The sequence below is a fragment of the Petaurus breviceps genome, unplaced genomic scaffold (genome assembly GCF_028583685.1).
Source record: "Petaurus breviceps papuanus isolate PSGF00001 unplaced genomic scaffold, PetGlider_PUasm1.0 90696, whole genome shotgun sequence".
Classification (NCBI taxonomy): domain Eukaryota; kingdom Metazoa; phylum Chordata; class Mammalia; order Diprotodontia; family Petauridae; genus Petaurus; species Petaurus breviceps.
Window position 1 is genome coordinate 5,822,487 of NW_027187314.1, and position 17,356 is coordinate 5,839,842.

Below are 17,356 nucleotides of genomic sequence, written 5' to 3' on the forward strand. Positions count from 1 at the left end.
ATCTCCTGTCTGAGTTCCTGTGGTGTATAATTGTTGCAAATAATTTTTTAACCACAATGCAGAAATTATGGAGGTTAAAGCATATATTTTATTATTATGCTCAGGCCTAGGTTCAGACTTCAGAGAAAACCTAAACCATCATGAAGATTCTGTCAAGTTTTCTTATAGGTAAAATTAAATCAGAATGACAGAGAATTCATTTACATATTGCAGTTTTGTGCATAATTCTTGGACCATAATAGTTTAATAGAAATTAGATCCATCTCTTCCAACCCGCCTCGGTGGCAGGCGCAGGTGTAAACAGCGGCAGTATGTCCCACAGGAAGTTCTCGGCTCCCAGGCATGGGTCTCTAGGCTTCCTGCCTCGAAAGACAAGCAGCAGGCACCGGGGAAAGGTGAAGAGCTTTCCCAAAGATGACCCCACCAAGCCCATCCACCTGACAGCCATCCTGGGCTATAAGGCCGGCATGACCCACATCGTGCGGGAGTTGGACAGGCCTGGCTTGAAGGTCAATAAGAAGGAAGTCATCGAGGCCCTCACCATCGTGAAGATGCCCCCCCCCCCCATGGTCATTGCAGGCATCGTGGGCCGGGGCCTGCGCAGCTTCAAAACCATCTTTGCTGAGCACATCAGTGATGAGTGTAAGAGACGATTCTATAAGAACTGGCATAAGTCCAAGAAGAATGCCTTCACTAAGTACTGCAAGAAGTGGCAGGACGATGACGGCAAAAAGCAGCTGGAGAAAGACTTTATCAGCATGAAGAAGTACTGCCAGGTGATTCGCGTCATTGCCCACACCCATATGTGCCTGCTGCCTCTGAGGCAGAAGAAATCCCACGTGATGGAGATCCAGGTGAATGGCAGCAGCATGGCTGAGAAGCTGTACTGGGCCCAGGAGAAGCTGGAACAGCAGATGCCCGTGTCCACCGTGTTTAGGCAGGATGAGATGGTTGACGTTATTGGAGTGACCAAAGGGAAGGGCTACAAAGGTGTCACCAGCCGCTGGTACACAAAGAAACTGCCCCAAAAAACCCACCGAGTCCTGCATAAGGTGGTGTGCATTGGAGCTTGGCATTCTGCCCATGTGGCCTTCTCTGTCGCTCGAGCTTGTCAGAAGGGCTACCACCATCGAACCGAGATCAACAAGAAGATCTACAAGATTGACCAGGGCCATCAGATCAAGGATGGCAAGCTGATCAAAAACAACACGTCCACCGATTATGATCTGTCTGACAATAGCATCAACCCTCTGGGAGGCTTCGTCCACTATGGTGAAGTGACCAAAGACTTTGTCATGCTGAAAGGCTATGTCATTGGGGCCAAGATGCGTGTCCTCACCGGGCGGAAGTCTCTGCTGGTACAGACCAAACTTCATGCCCTGGAGAAGATCGACCTGAAGTTCATCAACACCACCTCCAAATATGGTCACGTTTGGTTCCAGACCATGGAGGAGAAGAAAGCTTTCATGAGACCACTCAAAAAAGACCGTGTCGTGAAAGAAGAAGCTGCCTAGTTTTTGCAGATCAATGTGGAGCTGGTGGATTCACAATAAATTTTTCAAAATTCAAAAGAAAAAAGAAATTAGATCCATAATCATATACTTCTCCTAATGTTGTATAATTTGAATACACTTAAACAGAATCACTCACTTATACATTTCCTACGGAAGCAAACTTTATCAAATAAACTATCAGTAAAATATCTCAGGATATAGATTGAACTAGATGGATTCACAAATAGGCAGATTGAGCAAGAGGATTGACTGATCACCAAGGAATTGGCAATAGTTGAGATTCTTCCTCTGGCTTCCAATCTAAAAAATGTTCAAGGCTCTAAATATTTTTTTTTACATCAAATGGTATAGGTTTGGTCAAATAAGATTAATATTTTCCAACAGATAAAGAAGAATAAAAAGAAATAAAAAAAATATTCTATCAGTGGATTGTACTTGTACAATGTTTAAAGAATTACAAAGTAACTTCATTATATTATTTCATTCAATGCTCACAACAGACCCTTTGACATAGTTGCAATTATTGTTACTAGTTTACAGATGAGGAAACTAAAATTGATGGTTAAAATTCCTTCTTCAGGGTAAAAGAGCTAATAAATATTTGACAGAAAATTTGAATTCAGGTTTCTCACTTTAGTCCAACACTTTCGACTACATCTTTAAGCTGTTTCTAATAAGCAGTTATGTTAAAAAACAAAATAATCCAAATTACTTGTTTATCTAAAAAAGGTTTTGACAAAGTACATCACTATTTATGATAAAAAGAAAAAGCCCTACAAAGTATACACATGGGGTAAATCTCTTTCAAAATATATCATAAAAAGTACCTGCCTTAATTAAAAAAAATAAAAATAGGAATCATATACAATGATAGTACCCTAAATACTTACTCAAAGATGTTTTCTTTCACCTTCTTTAGATATAGTCTTAGAAGTGTTTGTAATAGCAAAAAGGCAAAAGAAATAAAGACAGGAAAAGAGGATGCAAAATTACTATGGTTTGATAGTGATATGATAATTTACTTAGAAAATAAAAATAAATCTTCAAAGAAACTGATTGAGGAAATTAATAGCTTCAGCAAAAATGCCAGTGTGAAAAATAAACACATTGAATAATTGTATTTGTATAAAATAAATAAAAATACAAGTAGCAATATTAAAAGGAAACTGCATATTAAAAATGCAAAAGGCATGCTATATCTTCAAGTTACACTGCTACAGGACACTCAAATGCATGTGAAGATACAAATGTAAAATATCCTTAAAAGAAATGAGGAACAACTTAGCTAAAAGAACATTCAGTCCTGTTATCTTGGCAATGTACAGATAATAATAATGCCAATAGCACCCAGGTTAATTTAAAGTTTTAATACAATATGAAAAAAAAATACCAATGGGCTATTTTGTAGAGTTTGATAAATACTGACAAAATTCATTCAAGTGAACAGAAATTCTGCAATATGAAAGGATACAAAGGAACACAGGTAGAATGTGAGAATGTCAAGATGAATTTTAAAAAAATATCAGCAATCATGAAAACCATTTTGTATTATCTAAATACAATGTTAATGGAACAAAATAGAAAAAAAATAGAATAAGAAACAATAAAAAAATTTGAAGACATAGTATTTCAGAAATAACAAAACATGTTACTTGGAAAAGAATTCTTAGAGAGTTGGAGCTAAGCTGGTGGAGTAGAAACAGGACTTGCATGTGGCTACCACTTCCACCTCCTCCAATACATATAAGAAATGACTCTAAACAACCTTTATAGCTATAGTACCCACGAAGTGACAGGGAGAAACAAATCCCTCGCTGAAAGAAGCCCAGCAGGCCAGCAGGAAGGGTCCATCACAGCTTGTTGGGAGCTATGGGCAGTCCTCCCTGAGCTGCAGTTTTAGCCCCAGTGTGGCCCCCAACCTATGCTGGCTAGAGTAGACTTCACAAGAGTCCATCACCAGCAGCTGTAGCAGTTTTGAGACTTCTCAATCCATAAATGCCAAAGACATATTAAAAGGTCAGTGTGAAAATAGGTTGGTCCACGGGAGGATATAAAAGTGCAGTCTGGCTGTGACCCCCTGAGTGAGAAGCAGAGGACATGTGGTGACTTCAGCTGCTGCCACGTGGCTGCTTCCTGAACTTCTGCCCTACAGATTGCAGGGGGACCAAATGACCATTCAGAGGTTAAGTGCTCTTGCTTTGACCTTCTTAGATCCAGATTGTGGTCTCACGTGGTGGTCCTGGGGTGGGTGACCCATGAGCCAGAGCTTGTGGGGGCTGTAGAGTGGGCACCCATCTAATAGCTCTGGCAGCTGCAAAGACCCCAGAAATTTGTAACATAACCCTCTCTATTCTGGAAGCAGAGTTCTACCATGGCAAAGAGCTCAACAGACAAGTAATTGGCTGCCAATATGAGCAAACAAAGGGAACACAAACATATTATAGAATCATTTTTAGGGGGACAAAATGGATCAAGGTATGGAGTGAGAGGGAGACAATGAAGTCAAAATTCCTGTATCAAAAGCCCCCAAGAAAAATATGAACTGGTCACAGTTCATGGAGGAGCTCAAGAAGGATTTTGAAAATAAAGTCAGCGAAGTGGAGGAAAAAGTGTGAAGAGAAAAATGAATGATTCAAGAAAATCATTAAAAGCTAGTCAATAACCTGACTGCAGAAAATAACACGTTAAAAATAGAAGAACTCAAATGGCAAAAGAGGCCCATGATGCCAATGAGGAGAAGAATGCCTTAAAAAGCCAAATTTGCCAGATTGAAAAAGAACTTCAAAAGCTCACTGAAGAGAATAATTCCTTCAGAATTAGATTGGAGCAAATGGAAGCTAGTGAATTTATGAGAAATCAAGATACTATTAAACAGATCCAAACAAATGAAAAAATAGAAGGCAATGTGAAATATCTCAGTGGAAAAAACACTGATCTGGAAAATAGATCCAGGGGAGATAATTTAGAAATTATTGGACTACCTGAAAGCCATAGTCAAAAAAAGAGCCTAGACTCCATCTTTCAAGAAATTATCAAGCCAAATTTTCTTAATATTCTAGAACCAGAGGGCAAAATAGAAATTGAAAGAATTCACCAATAATCCTTGAAAAAGATCCTCCCCCCAAAAAACAAACAAACAAACCTAGCAATATTATACTGAAATTCCAAAGTTCTCAGGTCAAGGAGAAAATACCGCAAGCAGTCACTAAGAAACAATTTGAGTATTGTGGAAACACAATCAGGATAACTCGAGACCTAGAAGCTTCCACATTAAGGGATCAAAGGACTTGGAATATGATATTCTGGAGGTCAAAGGAGCGAGGGCTAAAATCAAGGATCACCTACCCAACAAAACTGAGTATAATGCTACAGGGAAAAATGTCATCATTCAATGAAATAGAGGACGTTCAAGCATTATTGATGAAATAGCCAGGGTTGAACAGAAAATTTGACTTTCAAGTACAAGAAAAAATGAGAAGCATGAGAAGGTAAACATGAAAAAAAAAATCATGAGGAACTTATTAAGTTGAACTATTTATAATTCCTAAATGGAAATATGATAAGTGTAACTTATAGTACTTTTCCCAGTATGTAGACTGGTGAAGGGGACATATATGTGTGTATTTATGTGTGTGTATGTGTATTTGTATGTATAGGAGGATATATGTATATACAAATATATATGTGAATCTGAGACTTGCATGTCCATGTATACATAGACAAAGCGGACAGGATGAGTTGAATATGAAGGAGTGACATTTAAAAAATAAAATTAAAAGGTGAGAGAAGAATTTATTTGGAGACGAAGAAACAGAGTGATAAATTAGGGAAAATTATTTCATATAAAAGAGGCAAGAGAAAAGTGTTACAATGGTGGGAAAGAGCAGGAAGGTGAAAGGGAATGAGACAACCTGATTTTCATTGAAGTAGGCCTAAGGAGGTAATAACATACATACTGAATAGCGTATCTTACCCTACAGGAAAATAGGTGGGTAGGGGATAAGAGGTGGCAGGATAGAAGGGAGGGAATATTGGGAGGAGAGGGGAATTAGAAGCAAACATTTTTGAAAATAGATAGGGTGATGGCGGCCAGGTAGCACAGTGAGTAAGAGCACTGGCTCCAGTGTCGGGATGACCTCGGGATCAAATCCGGGCTCCAATACTTAGCACCACACCCAGAAATAACTGGCCATGTAACCTTAAGTAAATTACTAAACCCTGATTGCTTTAAAAAAAAGAAACAAAGAAAATGAATTGAGTCAATGGAGAAAATTAAGTGGGGGCAGCATAGGATGAAGGGAAATATAGCTAGTTTTTCACAGTATAGCTACTATGGAAATGATGTGGGTAACTACACATATACAATATATGTTGAATTATTTATCTTCCCAGTGAGGGTGGGTAAGGAGGGAAGAAGGGGAAAAAATTTGGAACTCAAAGTTTTAAAAAACAAATATTTAGTAATTAGGTTTTTTTCCTTTTTTACATAAAACTGGGAAATAAGATATACAGTTACTAGGGTATAGAAATCTATCTTGCCCTAATAAAAAGTTATGGGGTTCAAGAGGGAGGATATAAGAGAGAACAAACTGGGGGAAGGGGTATTCATTAGACTTGCTATTTGGGGGTGGGGTAGAGGAAAGTTAGGGGAGAGGAAAAAATTGTAACTCAAAATCTTGTGGAAATGAGTGTTGAAAATTATAAATAATTTTTTTTAATTCCCTTACTTGTTAAGGACTGCCAAGAAAACCAGATAGCAATCTGGAGGAAAGTAGGCTTAGACCAAAATCTTATATGACATTCCAAAATCAAATTCAAGTGTATATGGCAACTGAATATTAAAGATAATACCTTAAAAAATAAAAGATAAGGAGATCACATTACTTTCACAACTATGTATTGGAGATAAAATATGAACTAAAGAGAAATGTAATTACATAAGACAAAAGACATGATTCTGGTTTCATGAAATATATCTGTTAAGTGTTTGGTATGAAAAAATATATAGACAATATATTAACAAAATATAGAGAAATCAAGACAGTCTAAAACCATTTCTCAAATTCAAAGGAAAGCAACAAATAGTTCTCAAAAAAGAATAATTTCAAACTATTAATAGCCATGTGAAAGAAGGCTACAAATCTCTTCTAAAAAGAATTGAAAATCAATACCACCTGAGATTTCATCTGAAATTCCTCAAATTAGCAAAGATAAAGATGGAAATTGTCGTTTTGGGAATGATAGGCACATTAATGTATTTTGGGGGATATGTAATTGAGCATAGCTATTATGGAAATCCATTTGTAATTTTGCAAATCAAATGACTAAATTATCCATATTCTTTGAAGCAGAGGTGTCCCCACACCCAATATTTTCACATTATTTATTGAAATATGTCCATTCTCAAAACAGAGTAATTATCATTTAAGAACAAAGTCACCTGCATATCAACTAACACACCCAAAGTCGGGCTTTACTTCTATAGCTTAAAGGATAGCCATTTGAAGTAGTAGCTGCTAGTTCTATGAGGCAAAGAAGTCATCAACATAAAAAAATAATAATAATCAATATATAGAAACTTTTGTAGCAAGAAAACCTGAATGTAAGGTGCTGCCCCTAGATTGGGGGAAGAACAAACAAATTATTCTAAATTATATGAATGTAAGTAATTTTTCCTATATTATAAGAAGTAAAGAGTAAGGTGAGCACAGAGAAACAACCCAAAACATTTAGGAACAGTTGCAAAACATAGTAGTATGAGGAAAAATAATAAATACAATAACTACACTAGTGTAAATGGAAAGAAGAGTTATAACAAACAGCCCAGATAAGAGAAATGAAAATACACTTCTTTTCAGAAGTTCATATGTATGGAACACTAAATTTAATGCCAGATTTTTTTTTTTTATAAATTTCACTGATATATTATTTCTGCATTTTGTACTTTTTCTTTAAATTCTTCATTATGAAGGTTTGCTAATTGGGAGGAGCAAGATGTCGAGGTACAGGAAGAAGTCTAGGTGAACACAGGTGTAATATATCAATAAAATCTATTAAAATGAATTTGAGTTTAAATATTTTAGGATGTAGTTGCTAGCTCAAAGAATGGAATTCATGAAGGAATGTGGCACAATGCAAGTGCATGTTTGATTTTATGTTACAAATTAGAATAATGTAAGACTGGGTAAAATGGGATGAGTTTAGTTTCTTGGTATTTTAAAGACAATATTACAATATTTTAAAAGATGAAAATAGGCTTTATTATAATCAAGTAATATTTTAATATTAATTAGTTCTTTCTCCGATTTTGAGTATACAAAAATCAGTGAAACAAATATTTTCCAAGATACAATTGTTATGAAAGATTCCACAGAAACACAGTAGTTAGTGTCATCAGAAATATTTGCATATGTCATTTAACTCACAAAGGAATAAGAGTTATGGTACTAAGTCTTTGATGCAAGAACTTGAGAAGAAAAAGAAAAATACACCATAACATCATTATAAATTAAAATATTCAATCCAGTGGGAAGGTTACCAGTTCAACTTTTCACTACAGGAACGCCAGTATGCATGTGAGCATTTACATGCATGTATGCATGTGCATGTATGTATGCATGCATGTATTGTGTATGTACATGCATGTGTATGTGTATATATGTATGCACATGCTTATGCATATATGCACTGTCACTTGAATGTTTATGCACATATATGCTTGTGTGCATGTGTGTATATACATACACATATATGTGTGTGTGTTTTAAAATACTGCAGTGGAAGAGATAGATTAGATAGATAGATAGATAGATAGATAGATAGATAGATAGATAGATATGCATATGCATATATGTATACACACACACACACACAAAACACACATTTGACCTCTGTATGATCTAACTTAACCAATTACTGAAATGAATTCTGGCTCGTTTTCCTTCAACAGTTTCTTGAGGTTTTTTTTTGTTTGTTTGTTTGTTTTCTTTTTCTTTTTGCTATGTTTCATTGGGATCCATATCCAAATGTATTATCTTTCATGTTTGAAAATGTATTTTTTAACTTTAATCAAGAGTTTATTGTTAAAGTTTTCCCCCTAACAGTGTCTTATTATTTAAAATGTAAAATTTTCTGAAGGTATGTTGCCCTATCATGTGTGTTGTAAGATGGAAAGTAGATTATAAGTAATAGAAAAATATTTTTTCTTTTATTTCCTTTTATTTTAATTATCTAATTTTGGGCTAAATCACCTTTGTTGCAAGGGGATGAATATGCAGTGCCGCCATGCCCTCTGGGTCCCAACTTTCTTCATATAACTGTCAATAAAGGCCTTAGTTCCTTCTTTCTTTAATTTCTTCTTTTACATTCTTCCTTTTTTTAATTTTGAGTTCCAAATTCTGTTCTTCCATCTATCACCTTCCCTACATATTGAGAAAGCAAGAATGTGTTATTCATACATGTGAAGTGATGCAAAACATACTTACATATTAGCCAAGCTGAAAAAAAAAGAAGAAAAAAAGTGAAAAATATACTTTAGTCACTCCATTAGTACTCTCTCTGGAAATGGATAGCATTTTTCATCATGAGTAATTTGAAGTTGTTGTGGGCCAAGTTATTGATCAGAGTAGCTATGTCTTTCACAGTTGGTTATCGATCCAGTATTGTAACTGTGTATGATGTTATCCTGGTTCTGTTCACTTCACTTTGCATCAATTCATTAAAGTATTCCAAGGTTTTCCTCAAACCATTCATTTCATCATTTCTTCATAATAGCTTTCCTTCATAATCATATACCACATTTTGTTCATAAATTCTCCAATTAATGTGCAAAAAAAGACCTGTTATAAATATTTTTATACATCTTTTCCTTTCCCTTTAATCTCTCTAGTATACACATCTAGTAGCAGTATTTCCAGGTTGTACTTCAACCAAGAGTGCATTAGGATAACTATTTTTCCACATCCTATCTAGCATTCTATCATGTTTGCACAAAGCCTATGTGCTCCAAAAATTGTTCCCATTGTCTGTCATGATCTATTAAATAAATCAAATATATGCTAATGGGATTCTACCAGTAACCTCATGGCAACTGTTTTGTATTGATTAAACTTCTCTAAAAAGCAGTGATAGAATGTGTTTATTTTGTTGCTTTTGGGGGAGGTGTTTTAGTAGCTTAAAAAATACTAAGTTGAAGTGTCTATGGTCATAGAGTCACAAGCAATGTCTTCTTATCTTTATCCTTTCATCCAAATTAGTATTAACTGAAATTTTATGTAGCCACTTAAAGGATTTAAATATATAAAGACAGTTGAAATTACTCCCAAATTGGTAATCAGCTATTTCTTGTATATGATATAGAAATTTTTCATGTTTTTTGATGGTCAGTAATCATTTACAATGTATTATGTGTGTCTTCATTGAGAAAATATTTGTCATGCATTGTCACAAGGTTTCCGAATAATCTCTGTCTGTAGACTCTTTTATTTCTTTATATTAGACTATATTTTCTTTGATATCAAAGTCAGTGGAAACCATGGTCTATGTGAACTTGATTAGAAAAAATAATTAATTTCTTTATTTTATATGGTCTACAATAAAGATAGGCACATAATATGGAATAATCTCATTTTTTATACTTATCATAAGTGCTGTATGATAAATTGAACAAACGTTCAATGACATGATTTATGATTGTACTTAGGAATACTATGACACCAAATCTTTTGTTTATCATTAAAAGATCATAGAAATGGATCAAAGAACTTTAGATGTCATTCAGTTAAAAAAACTCAATTCATATATGAGGAATTTGAGACTCAGAGAATATGTCATGCCCACAGTCATAAAAATATTAAACATAAGACTTGGAATTCAAACGCAATTCCTGAAAACTTTTAAATGAACTTAATTTTTCCTAGGATAGGAATTTTTACCTTGGTTTCCAGGAAGTATTTCAGGGCTTCTATGTAATTGGATTATTTTTTTAATACATCTTTATTTCCACTAACCTCTAACTGATATTTAGAATTCCTTAAAGTGATGAATCTATACAAGAGACTTTATTCTGAAAAATAGTATAATACTCCAAAGAGATAACTGATGAATGCATACTGAACCATGCTTTATTATTGCTCTCTTTGTGTGTATGTGTCTGTTTTACAACATGGATAATATAGAAATATTTTTAAAAAATATTCTGAGAAAAGGTATGAATGAAGCTTGCCCAGACTACTAATGGGAATAAAACCCCTTCAGAAAGTTTTTGAACTCATTTTTTTCTCATTTATTTATTACTTCTTCATGTCTTGTAGCTTCATTTTTTAGTAAGAATGTATATACGGTTGGGGTACATTTCCCTTAAAAGTGCATTAATAGTACCTCAATTTGGGGAATTTTATTTATCATAATTTTGTAGTATTTAGAGTAATTTAATTTAATACCCATAGATGGTATAGAACTGTTCTGATTCTTAACATTTCTTCTTTAGTATATCTTTTCTGCACTTTTGTCTTGACAACTGAAGAAATGGAAGAGAGCAGAAAGTGGCACCTAATTATTAGACTATATTAATTAGGCTGGATATCAGACATCAGTAACAGTTTGTCACCTGGGGAGTTCTTAAATTCTTTTAGTTTGGTAAGACCTGGAATAGATTGTTCTTTACCTGCTATAGACTGCAAGAACCTTTAATTATCAGGTGTAGCATCACAGTAAGTTTTCTGTTGAGGCTCAAGTAAACATAAGGAAAGAGAAAAAAAAATACACTTGTGAAAGAAAAATTCCAACATGAGAGTCAAAAGAACTGTTCTCCCAGAAACAATTCTCAATCAAAAACATTTATTAATCACCTACTATGTGTCAGGTACTGTAATAAGTGCTTGGAATACAAAAAGAAGGAAAGGGCAATCCATTGCCTCAAGGAACTTATAGTCTGATTTATCAATGAGCATCTCAGGAGTTTGATGTCTGCAGATCTGTAAATCAATACAGATTAAGTAAGGGTCAAAGATATGCCAATTTCTGGGTGAAGCACTGGTGATTCAAAGAGCAAAGACTGAATGGTTACTAATCCTATCTGTCAGTGTTCACCCTCTGAGAAGTGAACAATTGGTCTAAAAAGATGATGTTTGAGAATGGGGTTTGGATTTTGGGCTTAAAGGAATGATGGGCTCTTAGCCAGCACTTAATGTATTTGTGTAGTATCTTACAAATTAAATAAAAAGGAGGTGAAAATGACCTACTTATGTACCTACCAAACTAGATACCAAAGCAGAGAAGAAGGGAGAAAATAGCCACATGAATACCCAGAAAGTCATAGGAGACAAAGTACTTTAAAGGAGCCGGTGCTAAAACTCTTGACTTCAAATACTAGACATGATAAGTACAAAGTATGAACAAGAAGCAAAATGGCAAAGTAAATACAAATCCTGATGGAAGGAAATCATGCTGACTTCATAGTTATCACTGAGACTTCAGAGGGTAGAACCCATAATTGGAACATGGCTGGGATTAAATACCTTTTTTCTAAATGAAAAGGATAGACAAAGAAGGGAGAGAAAGTTGGTGTGAATGATGAGTCTTCCTGATTCTAAGTCCAGTGCTCTGTCCACTGCTACACCTAGCTACCCCTACATACTATAGGGTTGCAAATAATTAGTTTCATGTCATCAAAATTCATTGAAGAGATGTATATTGGGTGTTAGATGATTGCAATGTTTTCCCAGTGAAGAAGTGTATAAAATCAGCATAAAATATGCTATCAATATTAGTAGGAATGAAAAATAAGGAGGTCATGGGAACAAAGCAAGGAGTATCTCAAATAGATTAATACAGAAAACCCTACCTTATACTATACAGGTTGCTAAGTAGTGCCATAGAATTTACACTAGAACTGGAGTCAGGAAGACCAGAGATCAAAGGAAAAAAGTCAGAAACATAGTAATTATGCTACTATGGGCAAGGCACCTAACTGCTCTTTGTTTATGGGCAAAATAATAGCAACTATCTCCCAGCATTGTTGTGAGGATAAGATGAATTAAGATTTGTAAAGAGCTTTTAATTCTTAAGGTGCTATATAATTACTATTAATAGTATTATTACTGATAATAATCCATAAATATCAGCCTTTAGCATTACTAATGGACAAATAATTTTCATTGCTGCCCATAAAATGTCCAGACATTGAAAGTAAAGCCCAAAGGATATTAGGTGGATGTAATGGGAATGCAAATTTGGAAGATCTTCCCTGCCCCTAGGCAAACGTGCACCTGAAGCCTGGGGTGGGAGGCTTGTTTTTCAGTAGATACTTCTTGATTGGCCAGTGAGTCAACAAGGTTGTTACATTCTCTGAGCCACGAGAAGGGTACATAAGCCCTGATGTGTAGCTTTGTTTTGGGGGCTCATTTTGAGAAGTGTTCTGTGATTTGATATGGATTCTGGGAAGCCGTTGTCTGGAGCCCCCCTGGCTTTGAAAAACCCAGATGTTGATTTGGTATGGATGTAATGGCTGGACAGTTTGGAAAGCTGTCTACTTGATCTGTTTCTGTCTTGATAATTCTGCCTGTATACTTTGAAGTTCGGGGTGCTGACCTTTTTCCCCTGAACAAGGTAAACGATACATGTCTGACTGATTAAAGTAAACTTGTTAACCCATTTTGAGTTGCTTTCCTTTAACAAAGCAGATCTAAGAACCTATGTTGGCCGCAAACCCTGAGGACGCTTAGGGTGCTTGCTGCTACAGTGGATTATATTTAGAAGTTTGAGAAGACAGACAACAATTTCATAGGAAAAGATTTTCATGGCTTTAAAAATTACTTGTTGATGAGGTCGCAGATCTATCTAAGTATTGAGGTCTTCATCATTAAGAAGGTGAGTGTCCAAGGCACATCTGTTATGTTCAGTTCTGAGTATTATAACAAGGTAATTAAATTGAAAGTGTAGTGATGGCATTTGAATTTAAGTTCATCGAGATCATCATATACAGGGATGATCAGAGGAAAATAAATGTTCAGCCTGGCAAATACTTTATAAAAACCTTAATAGTTGCATATATTTTAAAAGACGAATTATTGTGTTGCTGGTTTTTAAAAAGAGGAATTAAGAAAAATAGTGGAAATTGCAGTAAGGTAAATAAGGGCTTAATAAAAAGAAGAAAATCCTTCTAACAGGGATTTCAAGTAAAATGAACTGCCTCAAGAGATGATAAGATCACCATTAATGAAGTCATCAACAAGAGATTAGGTGTTGCTGTTGTTCAGTCATGTCAGGCTCTTTGGCTTTATTTAGGCTTTCCTTGGCAGAGACACCAGAGTGGATTGTCATTGCCTTCTCCAGTTCATTTTATACATAAGGAACTGAGACAAACGGAGTTAAGAGACTTGCCCAGGTTCATGTTCAGGTAAGTGTCTGAGGTCAGATTGGAATTCAGGAAGATGAGTCTTCCAGTTGTCAGACTTGGCACTGTGCTGCCTAGCCGCCCTTTATGTGTCGCTTGCTATATAGGTCATTGAGTCGATTTTCATTTATATACTACCTTATCTATTTAGCCTCAGTAGGTCCTCCCAACTGTGAGACTCTATTTCCTCACATGCAGAATGGAGATGAGCTTGCTCATCATGTATCTAACAGTGCTAATGTTAGTAAATGTTCAATATCATTGTTTTTGTTGTTTGTTAGTTGTTGCTTTTACTTATTAACTCTCTGGTGACATTCATGCTTCTTTGCACTTTCTCAGGGTCATTCTGTATTTTGCTACCTGTTTCTATGAGCAGTTAGACTGAGTTATTGACATCTAGTTATAACTATAAATCCAAATAAAATGATTTAGTTCCGATATGGAATCTCCCCCAACCCAGCGATTTTTCAAACAAGAAATGAGCAACACTCTGTCCCATTTTTGCATTCAGCACATAGACAGCAGAATAGTTTCTGCTATATTTTGCTACCTTCTCAAATGTTTCCTTAATAGTAGGTTATACCATCTGATGGGCAATTTGTTTTTGTAGCATTCTACATGTCACATTGTTTCCCTTAATGTTAAATAGCTGTGACTAGAAAAAGGCTAATAGAGGTTATGCAACTCAGTGGAGTGCCTGCCCTCATTTTACTCTCTATTACACATGTTCTCGCTCTCATCTCCTTCCAAGCTCACTGGGGATATCTACTGCATGCAATACAAATATTTATTTTTCTCTATACTTTCATCTTTTCTAATATCATATTCTTTTCTTTCTAACATTTAGCTTTTCATTGAAAATGAAAAAAAAAAGAATATATAACTAGTAATGTTCCAACTAGATTTGGTTACCAATATTACCTCTGAAGTAGAATTGGAAATTGCTATTTGTGCCAAATCATTAACTAATTCAAATCTTTTCTTAAAGCTACTGATGACATTTACTTTTTTAAAGTAGTATGAGAGTCTACAATATACGTAATTAAACATGCATTTGGTTATTTTTAGTACCTTATAAATTTTAGTCACCTGTAGTAAATATAATATCACTAATAATAGAAAATGATGTTTTTAGAGGATGACCCAAAAGTCTTCGTGAATTTTTACCTTTTAAAGTTTATTTATTAAAGCCATTGCAGTTAAAACAGTACCAAAACTTTTGTAACACCCTCTATAGCCTTTTAAAATTTGAAGTTGTCTTTTTTAATGTTTTTCTTATACTCTCTCACACAAGGCACCTATTATTTTGAGATGGGCACTTTATGTATTATTATACATATTTTGTGAATGAAGGAACTGAGAATCTTAGAAGTTTAGTAACTGGAAAATAGTCATTAACCATGTTGTTGCTGTTGTTTAGTCAATCACTGGTGTCTAATTCTTAGTAACACTGTAGACCATAGCATGGCAATACTGCCCATGGGTTTGGGGCAGTTTTTTTGGCAAAGATAATAGAGTTTTTTTTTTTTTTTTACCATTTTCTTTTCCACTGGATTAGGGCAAACAGTCATTTAGTGACTTGCCCAAGGTCATACAGATAGCAAATGTCAGAGGTCAAATTTGAACTCAAGTCTTTCTGACTCCATTTCCAGCACTTTATGCATTGAGTCACCTAGCTACTGTCATTTACCTCATAACCAATATACAAGTTATTTGTCTCACTGCCTGAAACATGGCAATCATTTAAGAAATGGTTAGTGATTGATTGGTTGACTGACTGACTGACTAAGAAGTGCTAGATGCTGCCAGCACTGGGGAATACAAAGACAGAAAAAAACCCTTAAATTCATAGACTCCATTATTCTATCCACTAACTACAGTCTATCTGAAAGGAGTTAATAATGCCAAGTAAAGGCAACTTCCCAAGGTTCAAAATACCAGCATAGGTCCTCTCCATTTTATTCAGTGGAAAATTAAGAACAGAGAAAATCAAAATATGACATCATTCAAAATACAGCATTTACTAAGTGTGATTCAATAATCTCCAAGTATTACCTGGTTTAATCAAGTACTACCCCCCCCCACCACCACCACATTACATTCATTTAATCAATCACAAAGTCCCTCTTCTAAATACTACTCCACCCCTAGGCTGTACATTCATTTAACAAAGCCCCTGTTCTCAAATGGAGATTAGTTTCCAATCATAAGTAAAGTACATTCATTTGTTCAATCACAGAGCACAAAAAGGTCAAAAGTTCCCCACCCTTGGATCACAATTGAATCTACCCCAGAGTTACAACAAGCTTTAGCACATCATTTAATACCCAAATGGAGGTCTTTTCTTCATCTTGACATGAGGGAAGTTCTCAGCAATCTTTGTTCCTGGGGAGACAAAGCTTAGCAAGGCCACAAGATACATTGCCAGTCTCTTCATTAGTTCATTCTCTGTCTGCAGAACAGTCCTAGGACCCCTGAAAACATTAGCAAAACCCTCTTCCAGGATTTCTGTAAACATACAACAAGAAAATCCTTCTTCAGGGCTTCTGAACCAACAGCAAGGTTCCAGGACTCCATTTCTTATCTTCCCTTCATGGATCCTTCAAGCAGAAATTTGTAAAATAAGGGAAATTTTGTTTGAAGATAGGAGTTGGTGTCAGTTAAGGGGAAACGAATTACATAAATATTAACTTTCTTCCCAAAATTTGATACAATTCATTAGAGATCATTTCAAAACCTCTTGAACTCACACAAACATACAATATGTAATTATTTATACCTCACTAATGTCAAGGCACATTATATAAATTGCTTCTTGATTCATTAAGAAATTTTCAGTGCTTCCTTTCCTTCTTCCCTTAAAGTGCATTTCACTTTCTTCCCTCTTCCATTATCCTATATTATTTATCATCTCCATCAGATAATGGGATCAACATGATCATCATGTATCTTCTACATGTATTAATGACTGCATAATGAGTGACTAGATTAAGAAATTCTTTAGAATCCCATAATAACAATCCATGTGGATTTACAATTTAAGAAGAGATATTTGCAGGTTCCTTATTTAAACCACCTCAACAACCATATTATTTCCACTTCAAGAAAAAGCTCTGAACTGTGTATCATATTCAGATAGGGCCAGAAAAATGATTTCATCCAACTTGGCATCCATATTTGAAGGCATCCATTAAAAATGACAGACTTAGAGATAACAACCCATATCTCTTTTGTGGAAAGTATTCCCTCATTCTATATTGTTAGGGAGCTCGGTAGCAACTTTCAACCAACTTTCAAAGGCAGCTAGGTGGCACAGTGAATAGTTTGCTGGCCTTGAAGTTAGGAGGACCTGAGTTGAAAACTGACCTCAGACTCTTGAAACCTAACTGGCTGTGCGACCTTGGGCAAGTCACTCAACACCAATTGCCTTCCCTTTCCCCCTCCAAAA

The 17,356-nt window shown here is 35.3% G+C and overlaps 1 pseudogene; it reads left to right on the forward strand.

Annotated features, from left to right (window-relative positions):
• Positions 1 to 311: 311 nt before the first annotated feature.
• Positions 312 to 1,530, forward strand: LOC138144282 (large ribosomal subunit protein uL3 pseudogene; annotated as a pseudogene).
• Positions 1,531 to 17,356: the final 15,826 nt, after the last annotated feature.